A 16,548-nucleotide genomic window follows, 5' to 3' on the forward strand; every position below is an offset into this window, starting at 1 on the left:
CAAAATTTGATAAACGCGGGGTATGCATTAAACCAACCTGGATTCCAATACTACCGCCGAGAAATAGTGTTGGCAAATTCTGATGCAGGGAGGTGGATCGATAATATTGACAGAGCAAAGTGGACTAGGTCATACGATGATGGGGTGAGGTGGGGCCACATGACAACAAATCTTGTGGAATCAATGAACAGCGTCTTTAAGGGCATATGTAACCTCCCGGTAACCGCTTTGGTGAGTGCGACCTATTTTCGGATGGCAACGTTGTTCGTAATAAGAGGCAAGCGCTGGCATGCAGTGTTACAGACGAGTCAAGTATATAGTGATGCCTGCATGAAGTTTATGAGGCAGGAATCTGCCAAAGCCATCAGCCATCGGGTTACGGAATTCGACCGCCATGGCCACACTTTTAGTGTCAAGGAAACAATTGACCACAACCAGGGGCTGCCTAGACAAGAGTATAGGGTCCTAATACCAGACTGTTGGTGCGACTGTGGTCAATTTCAGGCCTAGCGTATGCCTTGTTCCCATGTCATTGCATCGTGTTCACACACCCACTTCGATGCATTGTCGCCAGTGTCTCCCATCTACAAAGTTGCAACATTGCTAAATGTATACGACAATCCCTTTCTGGTGGTAGCATTGGAGGCATATTGGTCAGAGTATGACGGGGAAATTGTTTGGCACAACGATTCGATGCGGCGGAATAAAAGTGGTCGCCCAAACAGCAGGCGCATTAGAATTGAAATGGACGTCGCAGAGAAAATGCAGAGGAAGTGTAGCATATGTCGACAACTGGGGCATAATAAGAACAAATGTCCATATCGTGGATCTAGTTCCACAACATAGTTTTCATATTCATAACTCTGTGTACCAATGCTATTTATCAATAAAGTTTACTTTTTATTCCAAATAGAAGATGACATTGGAACAACAAACACAAACATCTAACATTACAACAACAATTACTAAAACAAAAACAAATACTGGAACAAGAACAAGTACTAAAACAAGAACAAGTACTAGAACAATAACAAATACAAGAACAACAACACAAACAACCATTAAAATCTAGGAAATTACAACAGTTAACACTATGTCATCTGATTCATGCATCATTTGGATGCAATCAATGTCGCTTTCAACTTCAACCCACCAACATATCGTTTCTCCAGTTTCAAATGAGAACCTTCTTCTAAGCCTCTGAAACCTTCTTTTAAGCCTCTGAACCCTATCACCCACGCATTAAGTTTGAATTAGGGTTTGAATTAGGTCATAACTACCAAACTCTAATTATAATCGATCAATAAACCCTAATTATAATTGATTAATTAACCCTAACATGATTAACCCTAATTCTCCCAAAAATTTATAAATAATATTATTTAGTTATAAATTAAATTAATATATATAAATTAATATATATATATATATATATATATTGTAAATAATATTATTTATATATATGTATTAATATAAATTAATATAATTTATAATAAATATAAATTAATAAATTTAAAATAAGTTAAAAAAGATTTAAAAAAATAATTAAAAACATATTAAAAAAAAGCAAAAATTAAAAATTAAAAATAGGTGTAGGCGCCACTTCTAGTGGCGACTTGTCCTCCAATTAAGGGTAGGCGCCATCTAGGATGGCGCCCATGTGTATCTTAGGGCACAAAAGTGCCCATTTTTGTAATTTTTTTGAAATAAAGGTTATTTTTGAAAAAAAAATTAAAAAATTGATTATTTAAAAAAAAATAATCCCAAAATAATTCTATCATGACGGGATTTGTCACTTTTAATTTATTTTTTTAAATAACTCTTTTTTTTTAATTTAAATTTTTAAATAATTAATATTTTAAATTATTTATCAAAATAATCATGTTTCAAACAAAAAAAAATCTCAACAAAAAGCAGTGTCATTAATAATGGCGCATGCATTAAAAATACACTTAGGTGGTGCATGCACTAATAATACGTTAAGACGACTTGCATATGCACTATTGGCTTAAGGGGAAGACGTAACTCCCCCCGACGCCTGCATGCTATTATTTTGTTGCTAAAAAAGTGTTCCAGTATGTTAGCATGTGCAGGCTATATGGTACTCACCATAATCTCCATCGATGTTATCCCTTTAATATTCCATCAAATGAAGTGGTATTTTGTGGTGGTAGTTTATCTCATATCACCAATTCTTGGCCTATGTAATGCTTATGGTTTTGGCCTAATCGACATGAAGTGCAAAAATGTTGATCTTGAGAGTAAATTGGTGTAAATAATTGTTTTTCTTGAGGCATGCATTAAAAATATACAACAATGCAAAACATCTAAATTACTAAACAAAACAATAAAATAAGTAGACTAATGTGTTACCGATTTTGTACAAAGGTGCCGAATGAGTGTTAGAAAATAAGTAGAATTGGAGATTGATCACAACCTCAAACTTATCTCATTGCTTGTCCTCAAGTGATGCTCGAGACATCAGGACGGTCACCCCCAAATTTCGCATCCACAATGCTACTACGATCTTTCGCGATCTCCTGTTCACTTTTCAATCACAGATTTACTCTTTTCCGATTTCTAACTTCAACCACACTTTCACCTTGACGCATCTTTTGGCCTGTAGCTTTTCACACTCTCACCAAATCTCTCGGGATCAAAGTGTTTGCACTCAAGAAAACACAGAGCATGCAAAGTCAACTCTTAGGTTTGAAATACAGATACCTTCATAACAAGAAACGCACAACACACATTATTCAAGGACTTTTTGGGTTATAGTCAGGCTAAGGTGTAAGGTGGGGAGTCAAAACAAAAAAATGGAAAAACTAGGGGTTCAGGATCAGAGTTCGTGTTGTTATCCTCGTAACTGTTGTTCAATCTAAAAATCAGGGGTATTTCTTTTGGACACCGTTCTTGTCGAGATTCATTGGCTCATATATTTTCTTTTATTGCTCTTTGAGCATGCTTTTTGCCAACCTTAATACTTCTAGATAAGTGTTTCATGATACTTCTCATGATATACATTTTTTTTTATTTCTCTCTTTTTTCTTTGAAATTTTTCTTTTTATTGCACTTATCTACAATTCATCGGTGTCCCCAACATTTTGATGAAACCCCAAACTTAGGCTTTTCCGCAGATATGGGGTAAACAATACTTATCTAAGCAAGGTGTAGTATTGTATGGGCTTATGGTTATATACACTGGTTAAATAGCAAACAAAAGGAAATATGGCTCAAATTTGGTGAACGAAGGGTAATAATGGCGGGTTGGCTGGAAAGGCTCAAGGTTAAAATAAAAACAATGCCTCAGTGTGTACAGTGTGTTATGAAATTCCAGTATCTCTAATGCAAACTCAGAGAGACAGAGACATACCTGAAAAGCTCTCATGATGACAAGTGTTTGGCTTTTTGTGGTCCTCACCATGTTTTGTCTAGCTTCAGGCTTCCAAGATACCTCTTAGTGTGATGTAGCTTTGTCTTTGCTTCGGTTACAGAGTACCCTAAGAAGTCTAGTGACAGAGAGTCGCGTCCGATTGTTCAGGTCAGTAGCATCAACTTTCAGGAGTTTCCAGAAGAGCAAATAGAGGGGTGTGTCTTTCATCCAATCGCTCCAGGTTTCATCATTCATCCGGCACGAATGTACTCTATCTGTAACACATAGAATACTGTAAGACCCCAATTTTGTCCCTAAGATCCCTCATGGCATCATATCATAGCATTGCATAGCCTCAAGGATCTTTGAGCATCTTGCCTTCTTTTCCTTTGGGTGGGGATATCTTGTGAGTGGTTTGAGATCACCAGGCATTGCTTGCATTGTATATCATTTTGCTTTTCTTGTTTAATCACTAACCAAAAGCACCAAAAATATGTCATCTAACATTTGTTTTGCAGTTTAGGCAGTCATCAGGTCCAGGCAATTCAAGGTTTTCCTTTATACAAGAGCTGATGGTATTCTCTTGGTATGAGGACCACATGACATTATATTGAGCTTATATGAGCTAGAGGTTCATTTTGGAGCAAATTCCCCAAGTGGTTGAGGCTCAAATTCATCAATGCATGCCAAGGTCATCTGAGGACCATACAGTCAAATGTGCGGTCAATTAAAGGCTTTGAGGTGTGGAAATGATCTGATACATCTCATTCATGATCAAACAAGTCCTATTCATCATGTCAAACATCTATCTTGAAGATTTTGAAGTCAAATCAAAAGTTTCCCAAAATGGAAAGTGACCTGTAATTTCAAGTTTCCAAAAATGGCAAGTTTTTGGTTCACATTCAACTTCACTTTCCAACATCAAAGAAGCTCCAAATGAATTTTTGGTCAACATGAAAGTTGAAGATCTTTCTCTCCCATTTCCAAAAAGTCCAAGATCATGGTCATCTGATGAATGGTTGAGGAGTTATGAACAAATGATTGCAAAGTATGCTTGGAACTTCAAAGTGCCATAACTTTTGCTACAAAACTCCAAATTGAGTCCCTCTTTTTGCAACATGCTCCTTGTGACCAAGAGTTTCCAAATCCATCATTGCATTGCATGAAAATAGTTCACATGATCATATGTTCATTCAAGTGCATTTTGGAGGGAAAATGCATAATTCAAAATTGGTAAATCACATTAGCCAAATTTTAATCCTATCATGTTCATGAGCTGATTTTAAGTGTTTTTGAACCCTCACATGGCACTGTTCACGGGCAATTTTGCCATGCATATGTGTACTTACCAATTTGGTCATGCACCTCATTTCTCATTAATCTTCAATTAGCCAATGCCTAATTATCATTTCAGCATGATTATTGAGGAGTATAAAAGCTTAATCATAACAGAATTTGAGGGGAGAACCATTCTAGATCTGAAATTTTTTCTTTCCCTCCATTTTTTCTCTCAATTGGATTTCAAAATTTCTTCACACAAGGCATCAATTTCTTTGCATATTCTTGTTAATCATGGAGTTTTGAGCAAGGATCATCAATTGTTTTGAAGAATTGAGCAAAGATTTGTGTACATCCAAAGCTTGAACATGAAGATGGAATTTGAATTTTGAGCTAGATCTAAGAGGTTTCCACTGCCAATTCGTGCACAAAGCTTCATAACAAGATTGAGGAGGTTGATCTGGAGCTGGAGGAAAGCTTGAATCCACGAAATCAACTCACTGCACTTCAAGAAGGTTGGAATTCGAATCTCATTATTCTTCATTTTCTTGCCATGATCTTATAGAGTTTTTAATGCTGATGATTCTGATATCAATAGATTTTAAAATGGATGAGAATTGAGTGAGATATGTTGAGTTGAAGTTTTAGTTGCAATTATGTTTTCATTCGATCCATGCGTTTCAGTGAGAATTAGGCTTAATGATTGTTAGATTCATGCTCCTGGTAACAAGACGATTCGAACCATGTATAATACTTCATTTTCTGGAAAAAAATGTTCATCATCTCCGCCGTGAGTTGGCCGGAGAAGACGACCGGAATTACTATTCCGGCCGTCTGGTTCAGCGCTAGGGTTCCACTGTTAGCGCGCTTGCAACATTCCAATCCTCTGTTCGGTTCCTCGCCTTGACATTTTGGAATTTCGCTTTTGATTTTCCCTTGCCATGAAACGCTGCGTTTCAATGTTGGATACGCTTGCAACCTTGCGTTCCTCTATTCGATCCTGGCATGCTTACATTTGTTTAATTGATTTTCACTATGCGCCTTGTGACCTCGCTTGCTTCAGTTCGATTCCCATGCTAGCATATTTTCCATTTTATTTCCCAGCGCCTTCTTGACTCACAAGTCCTGTGTTCAATCCTCACCTGTTGCACTTTCTATTTCATTCATTTCATGTTTTCACATTTATTTTCATATTAATTCATTTTTGTTCATGCAAATTGAAAAAATCATAAAAAATAGCATATGCATCCAATTTAATTCAAACTTTTTTCCACATGTTTGCTTGAATGTCTATTATTTTTTGATGTGAATTTCCTGATTTGTGCATTGCTGGATTTTTAAATGTGCTTAATTGTTTGAACATGATACCACAATGACATGTTGTGCTAATTGATTTGTGAAATGCTCATAGTTTGTTCAATTGCCTTGAAATTTGACATGCTTATTCATAACATGTAACATGATCTTTTGGCTTTTATTTGGCATTTTTACCATTTAATCTCACTGTTTTGGACACATGACTATATGGTGTGACAATTTGTGTCACATATTGGATGTTGCTTTTGTGCATTTTCATTTACATGTCATATTAGCTCTTCTGGATTTCATTTTTGGTATGATATTTTTCCATAACATGTTAAGTGCACATAAAAAATTTCATGATCATTGGATTCATTTCTGTTTTAATGTGGATTTTCTATGTTTGATGTCCAATTTTGATCACTTTGTTTGCCTTTGCCTTATCTTGTTCAATTGATGGCTTTGCTTAATGATTTGGCTTTGGTCCTTTTGAGGCATTCTTCTTGCTTGAATAAATATGCTTCATGTGAAATCTTGACTTCTGTTTTGGTCATTTAACTTGCCTTTAACCCTAGTCTTTGCACTAGTAGTTTGTACTCACCAATTGTGTTTGTGTTTCAGGTATTTAGCATTAATGATTGGTGTGGCCTCATCATTTGAGATGCCATTTGATTTGTTTACTAATCTTTGTTGTGTTGTAGGTCCCTTTATGTGATGAACTCACTTGAGTGATTGCATTTGAGACTTACCTTGTGTATAACTGTTGGATGATTCCTCTGTTGTCTGTTTTGGTTTTCTGAATGTAAATATTGATTGTCTGGCTTTTGTACAGGTACATTAGTCGCTTTTAGCTCTTGCTTGAGCTTTGCTTTGGTTTGTGGTTGGTTTACCACTTAGGTAACCTCTCTTTCTCCATGTAGTCTGGAAGTCATGTCACCTTTTTGGCAGGCATTTGGCTGAAGTCCTCCTTATGAGGCAATGTTTGTGATTGTTTACATTTGTGTTAAAGACCTCTTGGTTGAGGCATGTTACTTGTTAAGTCCTCCTAAGTGAAGAGGCAATTGACAGATAGAAGGGATTAGCAATCAATCCCCTGTTATTCAGTGAGTCGTTCATTATGCTCGGACTACGTGCTGATGCTCTTGAACCTAACCCAAGATCTTTGTATAGAGTTAGTCAAGTGGAATAGGATCCCACATTCTGGATCCCCACACTTTCTTTGTCTTAAGCTCACCCAGGCCAGGGTTAAGAGCACGAGGTCACATCCTCATTTCCTCATTTCATCAGCTTCACCCTAACTCTCAATGTTAGTGGTTAAGAGCTCAAGATACCCTTACAGTTTTGGCTTGTTTGTCGAGGTTGATATGACCCCTCTTGACTAAAGCCTAACCATTTATATGAGCCTCTTGTTTGTATATAGAGTGTGATGTTTGATTGATTGTTTGCTTACTTATGCATCTTTCATGTGTTTGCTTTTCATGCATCCTTGTTGTTAGAAGTCAGATGTAAGTCCAGCTATTGACACTCTGTTTCCTATTTTGTTTTGAGGAGTTAGATATAAGTCCAGCTATTGGCATTTTGTTTCCTCTGTGTGTTCAGGAGTTAGGTATAAGACCATCTATTGGCATCCTGTTTCCTATTCTTTGTTCAGGAGTTAGATGTAAGTCCATCTATTGGCATTCTGTTTCCTGTTTGTTCTCGGAGTTGGATGTAAGACCATTGATTGGCATTCTGTTTCCAATTTTTGTTGTTCTCTTATGAGACTTTGCTTATTGCTTTTACCTTGTGTTGCCCAATTCCAAAGGAACTTACTTGGATCATCCCTATGGTCTTGAGAAAGCAACTCCTATTGTGGCTTTATCCTTCACCCACCTCTTGCATGCTTAACCTTGATCCACATTTTCTCATCTCTAACCTTAAACCAGAAAATCTTTTGTGCAAACATCTGACTTGTTTTCAATATTAGAAACCTAGGCCTTATGCCTTTGATTTTCAAACTCTCTTTTCCTAATACTCATTGTAAATGAACTCTAATTCATACTTTGACTCATCTTTGTGAATACTTCTAATTGGTTAATTCAACCCACTCAATTGCTTTTGTGGCCCTTGTCCATTTCTTAATCAAATTTTCATGCATTAGCCATAGATCTGAATTATCTTAGTGGTTGATGTAAATCTCACCTTTGTCCTTAGTGATTGAATTGTAAGACTTCCATGCTTATTATAGGGCATAATCCCTCACTAGCATGTCGAAGCTTTTCTCACATGGTGGACTTGTGGTTGTTCAGGTTGAGTTTTCTCCCTTTGATAATGAAAGACCTTAAGGCTTTTGTTTAAAATCAATCCACACATTGTTTTGAAATCTTTTACCCGAACTACGGGGTTTTGATCCTTATCTTTCATGAAAAGGTACGTAGGCAATGGGTTCATCCATCCAAACGCAAAAATAACTAACTTGCACATTCTTTTCTCATCTCTTCAATCATGTTTGCACAAAATACTTTCATAAACAATAACATACAACAAGTTGTGAAAAGGGCTCCCTAGGAGTACCTAGGATGTTGTGGGTGCCTAACACCTTCCCATGACATAACCAACCCCCTTACCCAGATCTCTGACCCCCTTTTACTAGTTTTGTTTGTAAAACTTTATAGGTTTTTGTTCGCTTTCTAACCATTCCTTTGGATAAATAGAAGTGCGGTGGCGACTCGACTTTGTATGATTTACCTTGGATCTAGTTAATATTTCCAATGGTGACGAATACACCGCTACAGAAAAGTGGCGACTCTGCTGGGGACAAACTTCCTGGTGGGTTTGCCAACTTTTCACACTTGTTATGTTATACTTGTTTATGACATATTTTTTGGTGCAATTTGGGATTATTATATTGATTGTAATGTTTGAATTGCTTGATATATCAATTGCTTGCTTGCTTGGTGATCTCTGTGAGATGAGTTCTATACCCGAACTCGAGTGCACCTTAGGATAGGAGAATGGCATAGTCTCGTCGACTTGTGTGGAGTTATTCCTTAGCAAGTTGACTTGCAAGTCCATTCACTTGGTGGAGGTCATGTTGGGATCAATAATGTCACACAAGTCATTTGTGGTTAGACATTACTCTTTCCAATATGTGCCTTAGAAGCCAAGGACCTTAGTTTACCAAGCCCATCTTGGCCTATTTTTAGGACGTAGTGCGGAGGTCGTTTAGATGTAATATCTGATGCGATTGTTACGCGATACTACACTAATAAGAGTCTCTCTTGAGAATATTTTTGGAATACGAGTATTCGTTCCTCCGATAATATTCGAAAGATGGGATGATGACTATGGGAACCTCTGGTAGAACATGTTCGGCAGGTTTAAACCCTAGTACACTCCCTTTGGGGGGTTCTTAACTGAGACTCCATGCTCGTGACTCGCAACAAACCTGTGATTCATGGTTGATTCGTTCACACCTCCTTAATATCAATGGAACTTGGGTGTCGATAAGGTGTAAACCATAATCCACCAAAACGGATGATTGATATTAAGGATGGTTGAGCCGTTCGTATATCGTTAATATCAATGGAACTTGAGTGTCGATAAGGTGAAAACCATAATCCACCAAAATGGATGATTGATATTAAGGATAATATGAGCTATCCCATGACCTTTGTCTGGTGTGCTTTGCTTGATCCTTGAGTGTGATTGTTGCATTCATGCATTGATGCATTCATCTGCATCCATATCATCAGAAAAAAAGAAAATTTTCAAGGAACTTAAGGGGTTTATTTGCAAAATTTTCAGACAAATGGAAAGACAAAAAAGGCATACAAAGAAGTACAGCTTCAGACAACCTGATCTGAAAGAGTTAAGGAATCTGACATCCTATGTACTAGATCCCTTGGGTTTCAAAGCTCGTTTTGGGAAACTGCTTCCTCTTCTGACTACTCAGGTTGATGAAGGGTTGATGGGTACTTTGGTGCAGTTTTATGATCCTCTGTATCACTGCTTCACTTTTCCGGACTTTCAGTTGTTGCCTACCCTTGAGGAGTATGCTTATCTTGTGGGTATTTCGATTCTGGATCAGGTGTCGTTCAGTGTCTTAGAGAGTATTCCTACTTCTCAAGAGATAGCAAACTTGTTGCACATAGATGAATCCTTGGTTAAAGCTCATATGACTACCAAAGGTGGAATTCAAGGTCTCCCTTCTGAGTTCCTCATTGCTCAAGCTACCGTTTATGGGAAGGCCATGAGTGAGGATGCCTTTGAAGCCATATTTGTACTTCTCCTCTATGGATTGGTATTGTTCCCCAACATCGACAAATTTGTGGATGTGAACGCTATTAGGATCTTCTCTGTTCTCAATCCCGTTCTGGCTCTGTTGGGTGATACCTATTTCTCTTTGCATTTGAGGAATGCAAAGGGTGGTGGCGCTATTGTGTGTTGTTTGCCTCTGTTGTATAAGTGGTTTATTTCTCACTTACCTCAGACGCTCGCCTTCAAGGAGAACAAGGGATGTCTACGGTGGGCTACGAGACTTATGTCTCTCACTAATGACGATATCTCTTGGTATAATCGTGCATATGACGGTGTCTAGATTATCGACTCTTGTGGTGAATTCTCCAATGTGCCTCTTCTTGGTACATGTGGTGGGATTAGCTACAACCTTATCTTAGCACGTCGTCAGCTTGGGTTCCCCCTAAAGGATAAACCTAATAACATTCTGTTAGAAGGTGTATTCTTTCAGGAGGGTAAAGATCCCCAAGGCTTGAAGAGCAGAATGGTTCGCGCTTGGCGCAAGATCCACAAGAAGGGCAGGAATGAGTTGGGTCCTAAGAATTGCATTGCATTTGAGCCTTATACTGCTTGGGTAAGGAAGAGAGCATCTGAGTATCTCATGTCTTATGATTATCCGAGACCTACACCTTTGGTTGTGGCTGGGCCTTCAACCCTCCCTAATCAAGGAGTAGAGGAGTTGAGAGACGAAGACCTTTCACGTGCCTGGATCCGTGAAAGAGAAGAGTTGCTTCAACAACTTAAGGAGAAGGATGCTCTGATCGAGTTCCTCGAGCATCAGCTCATTGATGACCCGGATGATGCTTGGACTTCTCTACTTCCTCAGTCTTCCAAATTCTGGAAAAGGAGGTATGACAGACTCGCCAAAGAGAAAGTGGATATGGAAGCAGCGTATGAGAGAGAGGTTAAGAGGCTTCGTGCAGCATATCTTCCGGCGTCCCGAGCTTCTAGGGACCCATAGGATGTTTATTTTCCTTTTCTCATGTAATGATTGACAAAGTTGTACTTCTTTTCTCAAATATATTTGATGAGATATTTTCCATATGCGATCAAATGCTTAATATTTCAAAATTTGCAAATAATACCCTAAAGTTCCTTCGGAAAAAAACAAATCATGTGCACAAGCATTGCATGCATCATTTGCATAAGCAGGTGTTGTTCTCAGCCTCTGGTCTTATGGTCTAACTATGTGCTCTTCATTTATTTTGAAGACAAGCTGACTCATCGGTACTACACCAGAGCCAACTCTTCCAGATTGATGGATCATCTTGAGCAAGAGAACCGTGAGCTCAAAGAGGAAGTCGCCAGACCGAGTGCTTTGGTGGAGTCGTTCCTGGCTGCTCAGAATCAGTCGTCTCCAACACCTGCAACTCCTCCCCAGAGGACAGTCATCTCTGAGATTGTCTCCTCTACTGTGCCTGCTGCCAGTGCCCACTTCGTGCCAACAGCCATGTTGTCCGGGTTTCCGTGGGGGATGCCTCCTGCCTTTATGCCCGACATTCCTGCTCCAACGTTTGCTTCTATGCCGACATCTAGCCCGGTCCTTGCTATTCCTCCTCCTGTCGTGCATACCGCTCCTAGGGTAGACGACACCATCTATCATTCTCAGCCGTCTGAGGGCCCAGATGTTCATGAGAAGATGGACGCGATGAATGACCAATTTCTTGAGATGCGCAAGGAATTGAAGAATCTTCGAGGAAAGGACTTCTTCGGAAAATCTGCTGCTGAGCTGTGTTTAGTTCCCGGTGTGAAAATTCTCGTGAAATTCAAGGTCCCTGACTTTGAGAAATACAAGGGGAACACCTGCCCTCTCAGCCACCTGGTCATGTATGCCAGGAAAATTTCAACTCAAACGGATAATGATCAGCTACTCATTCATTATTTCCAGGACAGTTTGTCTGGTGCTGCACTACGGTGGTATATGAGTTTGGATAGTGCGAACATCTGTTCCTTCAATGATCTTGGCGAAGCCTTCGTCAAGCAATACAAATACAATGTGGATATGGCTCCCGATCGGGATCAGCTCAGAGCCATGTCCCAAAAGGACAAAGAGACATTCAAAGAGTACGCCCAGAGGTGGCGAGAGTTGGCAGCTCAGATTGTGCCTCCGCTGGAAGAGAAAGAAATGACCAAGATCTTTTTGAAGACCTTAAGTTCATTCTATTACGAGCGGATGATTGCTAGCGCTCCTTCTGACTTCAGTGAAATGGTGAACATGGGGATGCGACTAGAGGAAGGAGTCCGTGAAGGACGTCTGACCAAGGATGAAGGCTCTTCTAGCAAATGTTATGGGGCGTTTGCAAAGAAGAAAGATGGAGAGGCACATGTTGTGCAATCCCATGTGAAACCCAGAAGACCCTCTGTGAGGAGGAAGCCTGTGCGTTCAACCAGCAACCAGCATCAGGTGGCTCACATAGCACCTGTCTTCAGAGACAACCAGCAATATCATCATCAGCAGCACAATAATCAACAATCGTCTCAGCAGTATCAGCAACAGCATCGTCCTCAACAGCAGGCCTACCAACCTCGCAACAGTAATCAAGCTAGTACGAGTTATGAGAGGAAAAAGATCACTTTCGATCCTATTCATGTATCATACGCAGAGCTGTATCCCTCTTTGATAGAGCGGAAACTGATTACTCCGAGAGACCCGCCAACTATACCGGTCAACCCTCAGTGGTGGTATAAGCCTGATTTGCATTGTGTCTATCATTCGGGTGCTCCTGGCCACGATGTGGAGAACTGCTTTCAGCTGAAGACTAAGGTTCAAGACCTTATGAGATGCGACATTCTGAGCTTTGAGGACGCAGGTCCTAATGTTAAAAAGAACCCATTGCCCGAGCATGGGAAGTCAGTTAATATGGTCCAGGGTTGCCCTGGCAAGTACAAGGTCAAATATGTTAGCCATATTCGACAGTCATTGGTGTCGCAACCTGAAAAAATACAGTGCGCGAAAAAAAACAACCGGCGAAAGAAAAAGACAGAAGAGTCGCCACCGTGCGTTATTTATCCCAAAGGAGGGAAAGGAAACGCTCGAAGTAAACCTGAAAAGAGGAAAGGAAAAGACAAGGTCTCGCAACCAAATCTTGGGTTCGGGAGTCGGTTATGCGAAGGGAAGGTATTAGCACCCCTACGCATCCGTAGTACTCTACGGGATCCACTTTGTGGTTTTCGTCTAAAGGGTGTGGGTTTACCTAATGTGTTTATTTACTAAAAAGGTTAAGAGAAATGACTCGCGCGGATGTCGCATCCACTGCATACGTATCTCATCTGAATATGAGAATCAGAGTCTTCGTAGCTCGGCTGACCTATGGGTTGGGGGTAATTGTGCTCGCTAAGACATCGCGTCTTATGCCTACGTATCTCATCTGGAATGAGAATCAGAGCAAGCCGTAGTTCGGCTAACTACGGGGTTATGGATTGGGTTTTGGACGAACAACGTTATTACGCAATCTACCGGATGCTCGACCTTTGGAGACTTACTCGCCTGTAGTAGAAGGAGTAAACGTGTGTTATGGTTTTTAGGGTTTGGGATGCTCGAGGGCAAACAGGCAGTCCTTGACGAAGGAACCGCGCTACCTGTGGGGATACGAATACAAAACACAAAACATGTATCTCAAAGTAAAATGCCACCAAGGGGCTCAAACATTGCCTCATATCGAGGTCTTCCAGCTATATCATCATCAGCAGCACAATAATCAACAATCGTCTCAGCAGTATCAGCAACAGCATCGTCCTCAACAGCAGGCCTACCAACCTCACAACAGTAATCAAGCTAGTACGAGTTATGAGAGGAAAAAGATCACTTTCGATCCTATTCATGTATCATACGCAGAGCTGTATCCCTCTTTGATAGAGCGGAAACTGATTACTCTGAGAGACCCGCCAACTATACCGGTCAACCCTCAGTGGTGGTATAAGCCTGATTTGCACTGTGTCTATCATTCGGGTGCTCCTGGCCACGATGTGGAGAACTGCTTTCAGCTGAAGACTAAGGTTCAAGACCTTATGAGATGCGACATTCTGAGCTTTGAGGACGCAGGTCCTAATGTTAAAAAGAACCCATTGCCCGAGCATGGGAAGTCAGTTAACATGGTCCAGGGCTGCCCTGGCAAGTACAAGGTCAAATATGTTAGCCATATTCGACAGTCATTGGTGTCGCAACCTGAAAAAATACAGTGCGCGAAAAAAAACAACCGGCGAAAGAAAAAGACAGAAGAGTCGCCACCGTGCGTTATTTATCCCAAAGGAGGGAAAGGAAACGCTCGAAGTAAACCTGAAAAGAGGAAAGGAAAAGACAAGGTCTCGCAACCAAATCTTGGGTTCGGGAGTCGGTTATGCGAAGGGAAGGTATTAGCACCCCTACGCATCCGTAGTACTCTACGGGATCCACTTTGTGGTTTTCGTCTAAAGGGTGTGGGTTTACCTAATGTGTTTATTTACTAAAAAGGTTAAGAGAAATGACTCGCGCGGATGTCGCATCCACTGCATACGTATCTCATCTGAATATGAGAATCAGAGTCTTCGTAGCTCGGCTGACCTATGGGTTGGGGGTAATTGTGCTCGCTAAGACATCGCGTCTTATGCCTACGTATCTCATCTGGAATGAGAATCAGAGCAAGCCGTAGTTCGGCTAACTACGGGGTTATGGATTGGGTTTTGGACGAACAACGTTATTACGCAATCTACCGGATGCTCGACCTTTGGAGACTTACTCGCCTGTAGTAGAAGGAGTAAACGTGTGTTATGGTTTTTAGGGTTTGGGATGCTCAAGGGCAAACAGGCAGTCCTTGACGAAGGAACCGCGCTACCTGTGGGGATACGAATACAAAACACAAAACATGTATCTCAAAGTAAAATGCCACCAAGGGGCTCAAACATTGCCTCCTATCGAGGTCTTCCAGCTAAGAAAGCGATAAAGTACGAGAAAGGGAAAAAATTACCACACGGATAAAGATCCGAAGTTACAGCAACTAAAAGATTAGCAACCCTGAGATCTCTCCAGCTAGACCATCAAAGAAAATCAGTCAATACGAGTAGTCAGAATAAACCTCCGAATGGTATCCCTGCAAGAGTGTATGAGTCCTCACGAAAACTCGACAAAAAGGTTAGACACACAAGATGAGATCCCGGGAAAACAATGGCATGGCAACGCCAAAAACAGGTTAGAACAAAACAGAACAAAAAGCAGATACTGTCACGTTCGCGACTGCTTCGCCTAGCGAAGGCTTAGCGAAGCTTCGCTACAGGCTCGCCTAGCGAAGCGGCTAGCGAAGGCCTGCGGGTTTTGGATTCCTCCTTGATAACAGTTCGATCTCTATGATCCGAAACCCTGTGGTATCCATCTCATAAACGAAAATGATTAAGACATTCAAGGTATTGTTACACATATTCATACACAAATGTAAACCCGTGGGCAAAACCTCATACATTCATAATATTCAAATTCAAGGCGTAAGGTAATAGGAACAAAGGCATACCTGATGAGAGAGACTGATTAGGATTGAATGGTACGGCCGGATCTGCAAAGTAGTACTAGGGTTCGTGTGAGGCGGAGTGAACTTCTCAGAGCTGCCTGAAGGTTTCTGCAGAGTAGTTCCTAGGTCTCTTTCTCCAGTCTCTGGTCTTTTCTGTTCAGCCAGTGTTCAGGGTTTATTTCATTGACCACTCTGGTATTTATAGACCAAATTTCGCAGCTTGTGGGCTTTGAATAAGGACAACTCAGGCCCAAAACTTTTCTGATATTCTGAAATGCGCGTCCTTCGCCTAGCGAAGGATCTGCTCGCCTAGCGAGCATGACAGTACTCTTCGCTAGGCGAAGCATCTGCTCGCCTAGCGAGCATGACAGCTCAGCAGCAGATTCTCGCTTCTTCCAGCTTGGCAATTTGCACGGTGAATAGGCCCTATCTGGCCCTGTTGGCAGTACCTCAAGTCTTTTCCTTGTGTTGACCGATCATTTGAATAAAACCCATAAAGTGTCCTGGATGACGTACGAGCTTCTTGGAGCTAATCCCGATTGACATGATGCAATGTGGTATGAAATGCTAAATGACCTAAAAAGTGAATGCATGAAATGAGAAGGGCAAATTTTGGGGTGTTACAGTTATCATTCCACATGGAAGCTGAAAAATGTTGGTTGAAGATTCCCATAAAAAGGCAACTATGAGTATGTTGGCATTATACCTTGGCTTAGTTCTCGACAACTGAATCAAGTCGAAGATGCCTTGATTTTTCTAGATTTTTCATTTCATCTTCTATACTCTCTTAAGCCAATTGATGTAGCTTTCACAGTTGGTTGAAGGAGAATAACGAAATACATG

This window comes from Lathyrus oleraceus, chromosome 6 (genome assembly GCF_024323335.1).
Source record: "Lathyrus oleraceus cultivar Zhongwan6 chromosome 6, CAAS_Psat_ZW6_1.0, whole genome shotgun sequence".
Classification (NCBI taxonomy): domain Eukaryota; kingdom Viridiplantae; phylum Streptophyta; class Magnoliopsida; order Fabales; family Fabaceae; genus Lathyrus; species Lathyrus oleraceus.